This window comes from Otolemur garnettii, unplaced genomic scaffold, assembly GCF_000181295.1.
Source record: "Otolemur garnettii isolate 467f Iridium unplaced genomic scaffold, OtoGar3 scaffold00081, whole genome shotgun sequence".
In the NCBI taxonomy this organism is placed as follows: Eukaryota; Metazoa; Chordata; class Mammalia; order Primates; family Galagidae; genus Otolemur; species Otolemur garnettii.
Genome location: NW_003852476.1, coordinates 8,581,595 through 8,595,339, shown reverse-complemented (window position 1 = coordinate 8,595,339; position 13,745 = coordinate 8,581,595). Strand labels below are relative to the sequence as shown.

At 42.8% G+C, this 13,745-nt stretch overlaps 1 protein-coding gene and 2 non-coding genes across 3 annotated transcripts in view; all 3 read left to right on the top strand.

Annotated features, from left to right (window-relative positions):
* Positions 1-13,745, top strand: part of PPP2R5E (protein phosphatase 2 regulatory subunit B'epsilon) — a 187,822-nt gene that overhangs the window by 24,596 nt on the left and 149,481 nt on the right. The gene's annotated exons all lie outside the window — the stretch shown is intronic.
* On the top strand, positions 6,671-6,777 carry LOC111726818. Its single transcript, XR_002774509.1, has one exon. It is a non-coding gene; the product is annotated as a U6 spliceosomal RNA (small nuclear RNA).
* LOC111726811 lies at positions 9,904-10,010 on the top strand. The gene has a single exon (XR_002774505.1). It is a non-coding gene; the product is annotated as a U6 spliceosomal RNA (small nuclear RNA).

The window sequence follows — 13,745 nt, the reverse complement described above, 5'->3', positions numbered from 1 at the left end:
AGCCGGTTGAGCTATAGGCGCTGAGCCTTGTATTCTTTTTGATACCAAACAATTTTAAAAGCTGTTTGAAGGGAGAAATGACTATAGTGTGGTTGTTTGGAAGTTTTGATCAGCATCATTTAAAGATGAAGCTGGGTGAGTAGGAATACCAAGTGTGCCTTTCTGGAACAGCTGCACATCTAGAAGTTGGGAGGAGAAACTCAGGTTGTCTCTGATGGTGGAGAGAGAGTTTAGCAACCAGTGAGGAAGGGGAGAAGTAATACCTGTTGGTTCTCTTGTGTGCCACACCGCATTCTACATGGTGTCTCATATAAGCCTCCCAAGAACCCCTGGAGCAAGAGATGTTTGCTTTTAACTGAAGGCCAAGTAACTTGCGCACTGCTGCAGAGAGAACCAGGGTTGGACCCCAGGCCTGTCTGGCTCCAGATCTGGTGCCTGTTCTTTTGTGGCCATGAACACAGATGAGAACTGGAGCTAATGGGATCTCTCTGGAACTGTGCCGGGATCTCTTTGCAAGAACCCTGATTATGGTGAAGCGACTGAAGTAGTGCGAATTAAAAGCCAAGAGGGGAGTAGCCGGGCCAGCATTACTCCTGTGGTAACAATGGGGAAGAGGATGAATCAGTACACAGGGGGAGCTGGCAGTTGACAGTGTTAGGGGGACAAAGCGCCTCTCAGGACTCTGGCTTGGTGAAGGTGTGTCGATCGTGGGATGGAAAGGAAAAGTTTGATAAGCTCGTGGCATTCTGTTAGTGGTGTCTTAGAGCACTCATCTCCATCTTTGGGGAACTAGTTTATTTGGAACAGGCCTGGGTTCAAGTCCAGGTGATGATCTGGGCTTTGTGAATTGAGGTGAGTTAATTTAACTGCTTTGGAGTGTCAGTTGCCATTTTTGTAAAATGGGACTCCCACCTCCCCAGGCGGTTGTAGGAGTGAGCTAAGGTGGTCAATTGCTTAATAAATGTTTGTTCCCTTTTCTTTCTGTTTGCCATTGATCTTTCTTGGAGTCAGCCTTGTTGATATATCTCGTTTCAGAATATTAGTATTGTGAGAGACAAGATCTGGCAAAAGTTCATCCCTGATGTAGGCGCCGTGAAAGACTTTTATCTCCCAGTGATGTTAAATTTTAATTTAATTAATTCAGGGCTGCTTGTGCCTGGGACACTGTTCTGAGTAAAATGTTAAAACATTAAAAAGAACATGGAGAAAATTGGGAGTTGGCGCTATTTCAGGAAAAATACTATCTTCTAATAAGGAAGATATAGGCTTTGAATTAGCCTTTTACTGAAGAGCCTCCAGAAAACAATATCTGGCAACAGCGGAGGCTACTCCTCCACCATGTGTGAGGAAACGGCGTCTAGTGAGAATTCAGAGTGGGTTCAGGCTTCCAGGGAGCTGAGTTGAAATCACAGTTGTTGTGTGCCTTGCACGTTATAGGCACACAAAACTTCTTTTTGAATGAATATTTTGAAATCAAGGACATTTAGAGCAAAAGTGGAGAGGTTTTTGAGGGTCAGAAGGCTGCTTTCAGTCTTTGTCTCATCAAATTAACTTTATAAGGCTCAGCACCTGTAGCTCGATGGCTAGAGTGCCAGCCACATATACCAGAGCTGGCAGGTTCAAACCCAGCCTGGGCCTGCAAAACAGTAATGACAACTACCACCCAAAAATAGCAGGGCGTTGTGGTGGGTGCCTGTAGTCTCAGCTATAGCTGTAGTCACAGTTACTTGGGAGGCTGAGATAAGAGAATCACTTAAGCCCAAGAGTTTGAGATTTCTGTGAGCTATGACGCCATGGCATTCTACCCAGGGTGATAAAGTGAGAGACAGTCTCCTTTAAAAAAAAAAAAAAAAAAGACAATAACCATGCATCAAAAGGACTGGTGTTCTCCATAATTTTAGAGTAAAACTGAAAATGACTGAAAACAGGACAACCCTGGGGACTTTTTAAAGTAGAAGGATGTTTCGGTAATCCCCTCCTCTGTGCTTTCTTCCATACCTCCGTCTACATTTGTCTCTGCAACTCTCTTACAACTGACACAACTAACTGGTGTTTGGGGTTTTTTTTTGGAGACAGAGTCTCAAGTTGTCACCCTGGGTACAATGCTGTGGCATCATAGCTCATAGTTACCTCCAATTCTTGGGCTCAAGTGATCCTCTTGCCTCAGTTTTTCTATTTTTAGTAGAGATGGGGTCTCGCTTTTGCTCAGGCTGGTCTCGAACTCATGAGCTCAAGCAGTCTACCTGCCACAGCCTCCCAGTGTGCTAGGATTACAGGCTTGAGCCACCATGCTCGGCTCTAACTGGTGTTTTTAATGGTAACCTAGAAATAATGTTCATTTTACTCTTAGAAAGCTTAAAGATATTAAAAACAGCTTAGGGTCAGGTGCTGTAGCTTACACTGTAATCCTAGGACTCTGGGAGGCCAAGGTGGGAGGATACCTTGAATTCAGGAGTTCAAGACCAGCCTAAGTAAGAGAGACACCTGTCTGTGCTAAAAATAGACAAAATTAGCCAGATGTCAAGGTGGGGTGGGCACCTGTAGTCCCAGCTGCTCGAGAAGCTGAGGCAGGAGGATGGAGGAACTTATACTGGAGCCCAGGAGTTTGAGGTTGTTGTATACCAGGCCAATGCTGTTGCACTCTAGCCTGGGCAACAGAGTGAGACTCTGTCTCCAAAAAATCAGACCCCCCCCCCAAAAAAAAACAGTTTAGATAAAGTTCTAAAACTCAGTAGCCTCAGTGTGGCTAGATTTTGGGGGAGATCTTTCTGCAAGTTTTCAGCTGTCAGAAACCCTGATATATTTGGCTGCTGAGAAAACTTTGCGCTTTACTACTCAAGAATTAGTTACTCCTTAAACTTGTTGGATAGACCTATATTTTATTTTATCTAGATTTATAGCTTAACATTGTAAAAGTTACTTCAACTAACTGGAATTTATTTAGGTTTTTCTGGTTTAGTCAACTTTCTAGAAATGGTGTATGCTTTAGATATTGAGATATTCTTGGGTTTAAGAGAGGTAGACTGTGTTCCTGAATCACAGGAAGCCTTGAATGAAATAAATTGTGTATAAGTATTTTTCAAAGTATGTATGAATCAAACAGCTATAAAAGGAGTCTGCATCTGATCTGGCTAAATCAGTCTCCGCAGAGGGCCTTAAATTCCCTTTTTTACCATTGTTCCAGTGGGTAGCTTAATCCAGTCCATTTAGTCATTCAGTCAAATTGCTGTTGAGCCATGTATGCGCTGTCTTAGGGACACAGTGATGAGGCAAACAGGATTGGTCTCTGATCTTCTGGACAGAGTTAGACGTTAATCAACTAAGCAGAGACAGAATTCCAACAATGATGAGTGCTATGGAGAAATGGGAGCCATTCAGGGAAGGTTTCTAAGAGGAAGTGGTGTTTATGTAAGATGGGAAGACGAGCAAGTAGGCTCTTCTCAAAAGACGTAACTGGACATCTGCCTGGGTGGGGCTGCATGTTAAGATTGCCCAGTGCTGCAGCATCCAAGAGTTAGTCCTTGATCCTAAGGGAGTTTGTATACCCTTAGGATATGTAAATCACTCCTGCACTCCCTGCCCAGCTATGAGGAATAACACTTCCTTCCTATTTACATATTCTCTCGTGTTGTGCTGTTTTGTTGGTCCACGTGATGGTTCATCATAGTGTTATGGTGGGAATTACTTTCTTGTTGTTGGAATTGGAATTAAAAAAAGTTCTCTTATGGTAACATTGTGCTTGTCATATTTTGTGACACTTAGGTTTCTTTGAAAACAAATCACTCATTCATTGCTTGCTTTTAAAAAATATTGTCATTTTACTTTTAGACTATAAACATGAAATATACCACAACAAAAACATTAAGTCTTTTAAAAACTATAAATAAAACCTAGCCATTGTGTGATTAATGTACATTATATTAAGTTTTCATGTGTTTTAATTCACTATTTTATGAAATACTGCTTGGACTAGTGGGGGACATAATGTAATAGATTTAATTCAGTAAGAAAATAAAGGTTTAGAAGATTAGAGCTAGAATTACCGTCAGCACCAACTGAAATTCATTGAGTAAAAGCTAGTGAGGGAAAGCAATTAGTATTGGTGGTGTTTGGGTTACTGTGAAGATTAGAAATAAATAATTGAAGGTATTTCAAATTTGACAAATTGAATGAAGTTAAAAATGGAATCCACCTCCTCGTTACTTGCTAATTTTAAATTTTCGTGAGCTATTGTAGTATAAATTATTGAGAGTTAATCTGCATTGCATGCTGGTGGGGGGTGGAAACCGAGTGAGTGCTGCTCAGTCCCAGAGCCTGAAGTGGCACAGAATTTGTGATGGTTTGTAGAAGGGAGAAGGCATCTCTATAATTATCTCAGACACTGACCTGGGGGAGAGTCTAACAAAATAAATAAAAGGCCTGTAGAGTTTGAGGCTTTTGACAATACTTAAATAACCTTTCTTGTACCTAAATGATTAATGAGTTTCACAATGATTTTGGCCTTTCATGGGTAACCAGTGTATATTCCTGTGAGTACAAATCTATGTTTAATATTTAAATAATCTTGGTGAAATTTTTTTCTTGTTCATGGTTTTGTTGATTGATTGATTGAGGCAATTTATTGCCCTCGGTAGAGGGCCGTGGCTGCAACACAGCTCACAGCAACCTCCAACTCCTGAGCTGAGGCAATTCTTTTGCCTCAGCCTCCCAAGTAGCTGGGACTATAGGCACTCTCCACAATGCCTGGCTATTTTTTTGTTGCAGCTTGGTGGCCCTGGGTTTGAACCTGCCATCCTCAGTGTGTTGGGCCTGCGCCTTACCCACTGAGCTACAGGTGCCGCCCACAGTTTTATTTAATGGAGTATTCTTTTTCATATGTGTGTTAATGTAGGACACTGTATCTATATTTCTTGACTAGGATGATATTCTTTCTCTCTCTCTCTCTTTTTTTTTTCTTTTTTTTGAGACGGAGCCTCAAGCTATCCCCCTGGGTAGAGTGCCATGGCACCTCGCTCACAGCAACCTCCAACTCCTGGGCTCAAGCGAGTCTCCTGCCTCAGCCTCCCAAGTAGCTGGGACTACAGGCACTGCCACAATGCCCGGCCATTTTTTGGTTGCAGCCATCATTGTTGTTTGGCGGGCCCGGGCTGGGGATTCGAACCTGCCACCTTAGGTGTATGTGGCTGGCGCCTTAGCCGCTTGAGCCACAGGCGCCGGGCGTTTTTTTTTTTTTATAAGCAGGACTATTTATAATTATGGCTGTCTTTCTCCATCTTAAGTATCATAATGATACTTATTTCTGTCCATAAGCAAGGATAATTGAGCAGGTCTTTGCCTCTCTCTTGAAGAAGTTTTGCCTTTACTGACTTAGAGCAGAGGGGATTGAGAACTCCTTCCCCCACAAGGTGCTTGTGAGGAACAGATGAGTTTGTATAGTAACGTTTAGAACAGGCCCCGTGCAGCTTGTGGTAATGGTTATATAAATATTAGCTATCTTTGTTGTTGTTACTATAAATACTATTTGTTTTTTGAGTCTTGAGACTTGGGTCTCAAATGGATCCTGTAAAGATGATCTCTTTTTGTATACTTAGTTTAGGGAAGTGGGTGTTTGTTTAAAAATATATATATATATAGTTATTTCATCCATAGACTAAATTGTTTTAAGTAAAACAGTATATCACTATATGTATAGTACATGTGTTAACTTTAAGAAGCATTCAGAAAGAATTTTCCAGTAAAGTAACATTTGGGAGTTGTCAAAGTTAGTCCATTACTGAGCCCTAGGACTATAGCCAAGGGCGAGCTTTGTTGTAGGATGACAGATGTTAAAGCATCGTGTTCACCTGTCTTCCCAGCTGGTAAGTGCGGTGAGTTGTGGGGCTTAGAGATTGGGGAATTGGATGTGTGTGATGACATTGGACATTTTTAATGGGAGATGTGAGGAGGGACTGTGGGTGGTTGCCAAATGTAGTTAAGAGATTGATGGATGCTACCTGGACAGATAGGAAATAGCTATTAACCTAACACCTTTCATTAAGTGGGAGCACGGAGAAATCTTTTAAAAAAACCAAGGAAGTTGGAGTTTTGCAAAAGTATGTTTGGAGCAGGTGGCTTAGAATATGAATTTCATGTGTGTTAATTTTTTTTCTTCATCTGCGAGTTTTTACTTAAAGCTATTTTTATGAACTGACATTATGGATTTGTTGTGCACATGCAGTTTTGATTAGCAGTGAAACCAGTATTTAATCTTTATTCAAATTTAGAATTTCTTTTTCTCCCTCGTGGGAAGTTATAGTTATTACAGCATCCAAAACACTGATTTCTCATACTGATCTCAAGGCGGTGCATATCGTCATTAGCATGTCTCTGTCAAGATAAGAAAATGTTTTCATCCTTGAGGATTTTTTCCTGTCATGATGAATTCAAATAAAATTAACGACTGAATGATAATATCCACAAAAGTAACATGTTCATGGATTTGAAGAAGGCATATAATGAGGGAAGCCAAGAAAGGCTCCAAGAAATTACTGGTGGTTCCCATTTCAGTACGTGTAATTGAACTGGATGTCAGTCAGAAATTCCTTTTCCAAGTTATCCTCTCAAGCTGGTAGGTGCTGAAGTTTGTGTTCTACCATGAGTTCTTACTTTTTACATTAAAGAATTGTAACAGGTGCTTGCTTCGGCAGCACATATACTAAAATTGGAACGATACAGAGAAGATTAGCATGGCCCCTGCACAAGGATGACACACAAATTCATGGAGCATTCTGTATTTTTTTATAGCAGCAAACAAACAAAAAAAAAGGGCGGTGCCTGTGGCTTGTGAGTAGGGTGCCGAGGGTGGTGGGTTTAAACCCAGCCCCGGCCAAACTGCAACAAAAAAATAGCTGGGCGTTGTGGCAAGTGCCTGTAGTTCCAGCTACTTGGGAGGCTGAGGCAGGAGAATCGCCTAAGCCCACGAGTTGGGGGTTGCTGTGATGTGTGTGATGCTGCCACGGCACTCTACTGAGGGTGATGAAGTGAGACTCTGTCTCTAAAAAAAAAAGAATTGTAACAAACAAAAGATGGACAACACTGACAAGATTGAACAACTAAAGCTTTAGTCAGGGAGACTGACTCTTCAGGTGTGCGTGCGCTTGACTTCAGCTTTATGGAAGCTGGAGATCGTGTTCCCTGTAGTTTTCTGTTTAACATTTATTTTTTCTTCAGTTTTCCCCTTTTTTGGTTGTTTTATAGGTTAATTGGCTTAGAGCTACTGCCAGATCAGAAATACAGAAGTAGTGCTGGGAGCAGTGGCTCATGCCTGCAATCCTAGCACTCTGAAAGGCTGCGGTGGCTGGATTGCTTGAGCTCAGGAGTTCGAGACCAGCTTGAGCAAGAGTGAAACCCCATCTTTACTCAAAATAGAAAAATTAGCCAGGTGTGGTGGCCGGTACCCACAGTCCCAGGTACTTGGGAGGCGTGAACCCAGGTTGCTGTGAGCTATAATGGTGGCCACTGGACTCCACCCAGGATAGAACGAGATTGTATCTCAAACCAAACAAAACAAAATAATACAAACAAAACAAGAAATATAGAAATAGCATAGGAGGCTGGGAAGACTGATGATAAAGTCAGAAGTATGTGTATTCAGCAGGGTTAGAGTTATGGAGAGAGTATAATATGTTGGTAAGCCAGGCAGCCAGTTTTACCGTAAGCTTGGACAAATGACCTATGTCCTCAGAACCTCAGTTTTTCACCTGTGAAGTGGAGGTAATGTCATCTGCCCTGCAGAGTTCATTTGAGTGGTGGTGTATGTAAATTACCTGACATGAGGGAGGTGCTTGGTAATTGACAGTTGTCATAATATTCTTGTCCTTGAGGTCAGGTCCACGTCCACTTTGATTTGATGGTGTTCTTACTGTTTCAGAGAGTGTCCCTCACATACTCCATGTTTGAGGTGGGCCTGTTGAATGAAAGAATCTGTTCAGGTAGGAAGGAAACGGTTTGTATAAAGCGGTGCTGGTTCTTACTGTGGTATTGCTTGTTACTTCTTTCTTTTTCTTGTCTGATTTGCATCTTGAATATTCTTCTTCAGCCCCTCCCCCGCCCCCAGAGAGGAGAGTTTCTGTGTGATGTAGTGATAAGACACTCCACACAGCTGTAAAGGCAAAGATTTTCCGTCATGTCTAGCTTGGGTAGTGGGAGGGATGTTGCCTAGTCTCTGAAAGGCCCATGATTATCAGAGGTGGCCAAAGGCTTAGCAGGGCTCTGGACATCAGTGTCCTTCTCTGCTTTCCTCATCAGTCTGTGACTGAGACTGGCAGCGTCAGGCATGTGGCAGACGTGGAGTAGGGTTCATGAATGAATGAAACCTGGTGGTGGCTGAGATAGCAAGATTTAGTGGGGCCTTTGATGGGTGGTATTTATTTGATCAGCTTTGAAGAGAAACAGTAAGTGAATTTTAGGGAAGTCTTGGCAATAAAACCACCTCGGTTTCCTGTTACATCTTGGGCTTAGATTGAGAGAAATTTGCTGTTTCACAAGAATTGCTCCTGGCACGAACCGGGCACTTTGCAGCCCTCTTTGAAATATGCCATAGAAAACACTGGGCTGGAGCCCAGAACCTGGAGAGCGTTCCCTTCGTCTGTGGGGGATGTGTGAGTGGAAGGGCGACCTGTGGGAGAGCGTGTGGTCTCCGGTCTCCTTTCTTTCCTTGGAGGGATTTGTGTAGCTCAGATGCAGCAGTTCTAGCTCAGCACAATTAATGAGAAATGAGCAGTGGGAAAGTGTCTGCTCCGGCTTTTGTATAGTTTCTGTTTCCACTCAGGTAGACACCCAGGCTGTCTTTGCTTTTGTTTGATGTGTGTTCACAAAATTAAAAAAGCTGATCTTAATTTTAGCTTTAAGCAAACAATTAGAAAGGAAACGTTTCTGTTAGCTGTTGCTGGCACCCCTCCCCGCTTCTATGCCCTTCCTTCCAACATTTTTTAATATGGGGGAAGAAGTAAATTTTAGGTTATCCATAATTCTAAACCTTCATTAGTGTGTATAATTAAGAGGTGGAAAGATTTAGTGTGGTTTTACTGAATTTTCCAGTCACCTGAGAAGCACACTCGGTTCATGTTTTTAAAAGATTGCACAGTATTTGGGGAGATTTTCTTTTACGAGAAAGCTTATTTTCTGGGCTCTTCATTTTGCTGGGCACAATTTGATAAGACTCAGTCTGTCCTTGTCCTTTTTACTTGAAAGTGACGGCGGTGCGCATTCTGCATGGCCCTGAGAGGCTTTTCTTTGGTGAATGTATGTTCAGAAACAGGTGGTCAGGACCAGTCTTCTGGAATTTTCTTTCTTCCCAAAGACTCATTTCCACATGTCAAATATAAACTAGGCCCATAACCCCTGAGTGCTTTCATTTAACCATCCAAACAGTTTCTATTTCAGTTGAGTGCTTTCATTTAACCATCCAAACAGTTTCTATTTTAGTTCCAAAAAAGGTGATTTTTTTTCATCAGCCATTAAATAGTTAGATTTCTCTCTCTCTCTTTTTTCTCTCTTTTGGGGAGCTATGCACTGTTCTTGGGTTCTCTTTAGGCATAGCAGATGAGAAGTTTAAGAAATCAAGCTATTTTAATACTAGTTGTTTTAAACTCAGCATGCAATATTAATGTTGGATTTTTATGGAGTTTGGAAAGCTCTGACAGAAGAACATTATTTGTAGAGGTTTCTACTTAATTCCATAGGGTTAGCTTGGAAGAAGTATGTATTTTTTAGTTTTACGTTGCAATTTCTGACAATCAACTTTGCAAAGAGAAACGGTCTAGAACAGTGTTTTTCAACCTTTTTTATCTCATAGCATTCTTGAACCTATAGGTAAACTTCCATGACACACTTAAATTATGTCAATCAAAAAAAGGTAAAAAAGTGCTTGCTTCAGCAGCACATACACTAAAACTGGAATGATACAGAGAAGATTAGCATGGCCTCAGAGCAAGGATGACATGCAAATTCGTAAAGTGTTCCTTATTTTTCCATTAAAGAAAGATGGAGACTTTACATTTTTTGTATTAACTCGGATGGAGGTAGATCACATTCTTCTTAGTAAAGCATCATAAGAATGGAGAAGCAGGCTCAGCGCCTGTAGCTCAAGCGGCTAAGGCGCCAGCCACATACACCTAAGGTGGCGGGTTCGAATCCAGCCCCGTCCCGCCAAACAACAATGACGGCTGCAACCAAAAAATAGCCAGGCGTTGTGGCGGGTGCCTGTGGTCCCAGCTACTTGGGAGGCTGAGGCAGGAGACTCGCTTGAGCCCAGGAGTTGGAGGTTGCTGTGAGCTTTGATGCCATGGCATTCTACCCAGGGGGACAGCTTGAGACTCTGTCTCAAAAAGAAAAAAGAATGGAGAAGCAGAGTGGTGCCTGTAGCTCAGTGGGTAGGACACCGGCCCCAAATACCTAGGGTGGTGGGTTCAAACCCTCCCCAGCCAAACTGCAACCAAAAAATAGCCGAGTGTTTTGGCGGGCACCTGTAGTCCCAGCTACTTGGGAGGCTGAGGCAAGAGAATCGCCTAAGCCTAGGAGTTGCAGGTTGCTGTGAGCTGTGTGAGGCCACAGCATTTACTGAGGGTGATAAAGTGAGACTCTGTCTCTGCAAAAAGAATCCAATGTACTCAATTCTAATATGAAGGCAGTAGATGATCTAATATAAGGTATAGGTAGGGGAATGAGGGGTGGGGAGAGGGGAGGAGGGAGGGAGATGTGTGTGTCATGGCATACCTCTTGGGTGGGACACAATTAGAAGAGGGACTTTACCTAACAAACATCATCAGTGTAACCTAATTTATACCCTCAATGAATTTTAAATAACAAAAGAAAAAAGTACCTTCTATAGCTGTTAAAAAAAAAAAGAGTGTATGTACTGTGCCTTGAACTTCTTTTGAAAATAATTTAATTAATGGTCTTTAAAAATTTTCACAGCACACCTAAGATCCTCTCATGGCACACCGGGTGAAAATCACTAGAAGGAGATACTAGGAAACTGTTAATACTGGCCATTTGGGGGGGCTAAAAATGGAAGGTTTTGTGCTGTACCTTGATATTTTACTTTTTTGAGACAGAGTCTCACTTTGTTGCCCTCAGTAGAGTGCCATGTTGTTATAGCTTACAGCAATCTCAAACTCTCCACTCAAGCAGTCCTCTTGCTTCAGCTTCCAAGTAGCTGGGCAGTAGTCATGCCTGTTTTTTTTTTTTTTTTCTTTTTTCTTTCTATTTTAGTAGAGACAGGGTCTTGCACTTGTTCAGGCTGGTCTTGAACTCCTGAGCTCAAGCAATCCACCTGCCTTTGCCTCCCAGAGTACTGGGATTACAGCATGAGCCAATGTACTCAGCCTCTACCATGATATTTTTAAAAGTTAATTAAAAACCATAAGGGTAGTCATGTGTCTTAAATCTGTCTGTTTTCCAACTAATAACAAACCATTGGGAATAAAAATGATATCATTGCTGATCATTAGATTAAGCTTTTGTGTAATCAGTAGGTGAGGAAATACTTCCAGGAGTCTTTCAATAAAGCATACAGGCTTTTTTACTCTTAAGTCAGTGCTTCTCAACCTTCCTAAGGCCGCGACCCTTTAATACAGTTCCTCATGTATGGTTGGGGATCACCACAACATGAGGAACTGTATTAAAGGGTCGCGGCCTTAGGAAGGTTGAGAAGCACTGCTCTAAGTATTCTTTGAGATGTGTATGTGTGTCCTTCTGTCCTTCCAGCATCCTCATCAGCCCATTCGTCATTTGCCCATTTGTCTGTATCAGCTGAGGAAGAGAAGTACAACTTGTGATCTCCTGAGTATATAATTGGTTTCTTCTGTAAGGGAAGGGCTTAATTGCTCATCTGTCTAGATAACCTTGAAAAAGCATTATTTTTGATGTTAAGCAAAAGGGTAAAGTACTTAGTAATTTTCAGAAATGGTGTGTGGGATATTGAAAAGATAAATTCTTTTGGTGTGAAATCTCTGAGATTCTTATCTTGGTGTTTCTATTGCACAAAGCACTCCGCTTCCTGGCTATCACAGCACACTTAATGAGCTACATAGAAATTTGTGCTTGGTGCTCTCTCCCTTTCTAATCAACTCATCAAACCTGGCCATTCTGCGTCGGTTTACTTTAGAATTAAAATTCTGTTTTTTGTGTAATGGCATTAGAGAAACCAAGAGCTTAGTGGTTTGCATTTGATTTCAGGGATAAATAGATATTGAATCAGCTTTTGCTGCTCAACAAACCACTCCAAAATTTGGTGGCTTAAAACAGCAGCCATTTATTTAGCTCACCATTTTGTGGTTTGGCAGTTTGGGTTGGGCTCAGCTATAGGATGGTCCTTGTCTCCCTCCTCTGGGCTTGTTCACACACCTGTACTCAGGTGGATGGTGCACTCACGTATCAGGGCCTCTTGGGCTCAGTGAGTCTTTACAGCAGTAAGAGGGAGGAGTACAAATGTTTAAGTACTTTTCAAATCTCTGCTTATATCATGCTTGCTGTTAACCCACTGGCCAAAGAAATTATGGAGAAAGACTCCATCTCTTTGTGGGAGAACCTCTAAATTATACTATAATAGCGTGAATGCGGTGGGGGTGGAGGGAGGCAGCGCGGGCTAGGGGGGAAGAATTTGTGACCATTTCTGCAATGTGCCATAGATGCATTTGAGGACTTCACATCTTGGTTCAGTGGATATTGTCTTTTTTTGAAATATATCTAGAATCTGCCCACTTCTCACAACCTCCTCTGCCTCTTCTGCTACTGCCTAGTCCAAACCACTGTTACCTTTTGCTTTTTAACAGGTTTCCTGCTTCCACCCTTGACCCTGTGTGTGCTCTACACAGCAGCCAGAGCAAACTTTTAAAAATAGTAGTTAGATCACGTCACTCCTGTTCAGAACCTTCCACTGGGTTTCTTATCTCATTCAGAATAAAATTTAAATTCCCTTACTAGGCTACAAGACTTGAGGAGAGGTGGCTCTTTTTTTTGACCTCATCTTGTATCCCCCTGTCCTCCCCCTTCCTTTCCAGCTCTCCCTGCTGCTTCCCTGGGCAGCTCCTGTGCTCCTGCCTCCTGCCAGGTATTCTCTGTGGCTTCCTCCTTCACTTCTTCAAGGTCTCTGTTATATGTCACTTTCTCAGAGAGGCTGTCAGAGACATTCCTACATAAAAAGACATTCTTTCCTGCCAGTTTGTGGCTTGCTTTATTACTGCATGGAGTACTTGTCACCACCTGACATTTGCTTATTTATTTTCTGGCTCGTCTAGTTAGATGGCAAGCTCCACGAGGGCAGTGAATTGCGTTTTTTCTTTGCTGTTTATTCCCCATGCCAAGAACAGTGCCTGACACAGGGTATGCACCCCCACACTGCAGTGGAACAGTGCCCGGCACAGGGTGTGTACCCCCAAGCCTCAGTGGAACAGTGCCTGGCACAGGGTACGCACTCCCAAGCCTCAGTGGAGCAGTGCCTGGCACAGGGTGCGTACCCCCAAGCCTCAGTGGGACAGTGCCTGGCACAGGGTGCGTACCCCCAAGCCTCAGTGGGACAGTGCCTGGCACAGGGTATGCACTCCTAAGCCTCAGTGGGACAGTGCCTGGCACAGGGTGCGTACCCCCAAGCCTCAGTGGACCAGTGCCTGCACAGGGTGCATACCCCCAAGCCTCAGTGGAGCAGTGCCTGGCACAGGGTGCGTACCCCTGAGCCTCAGTGGAGCAGTGCCTGGCACAGGGTG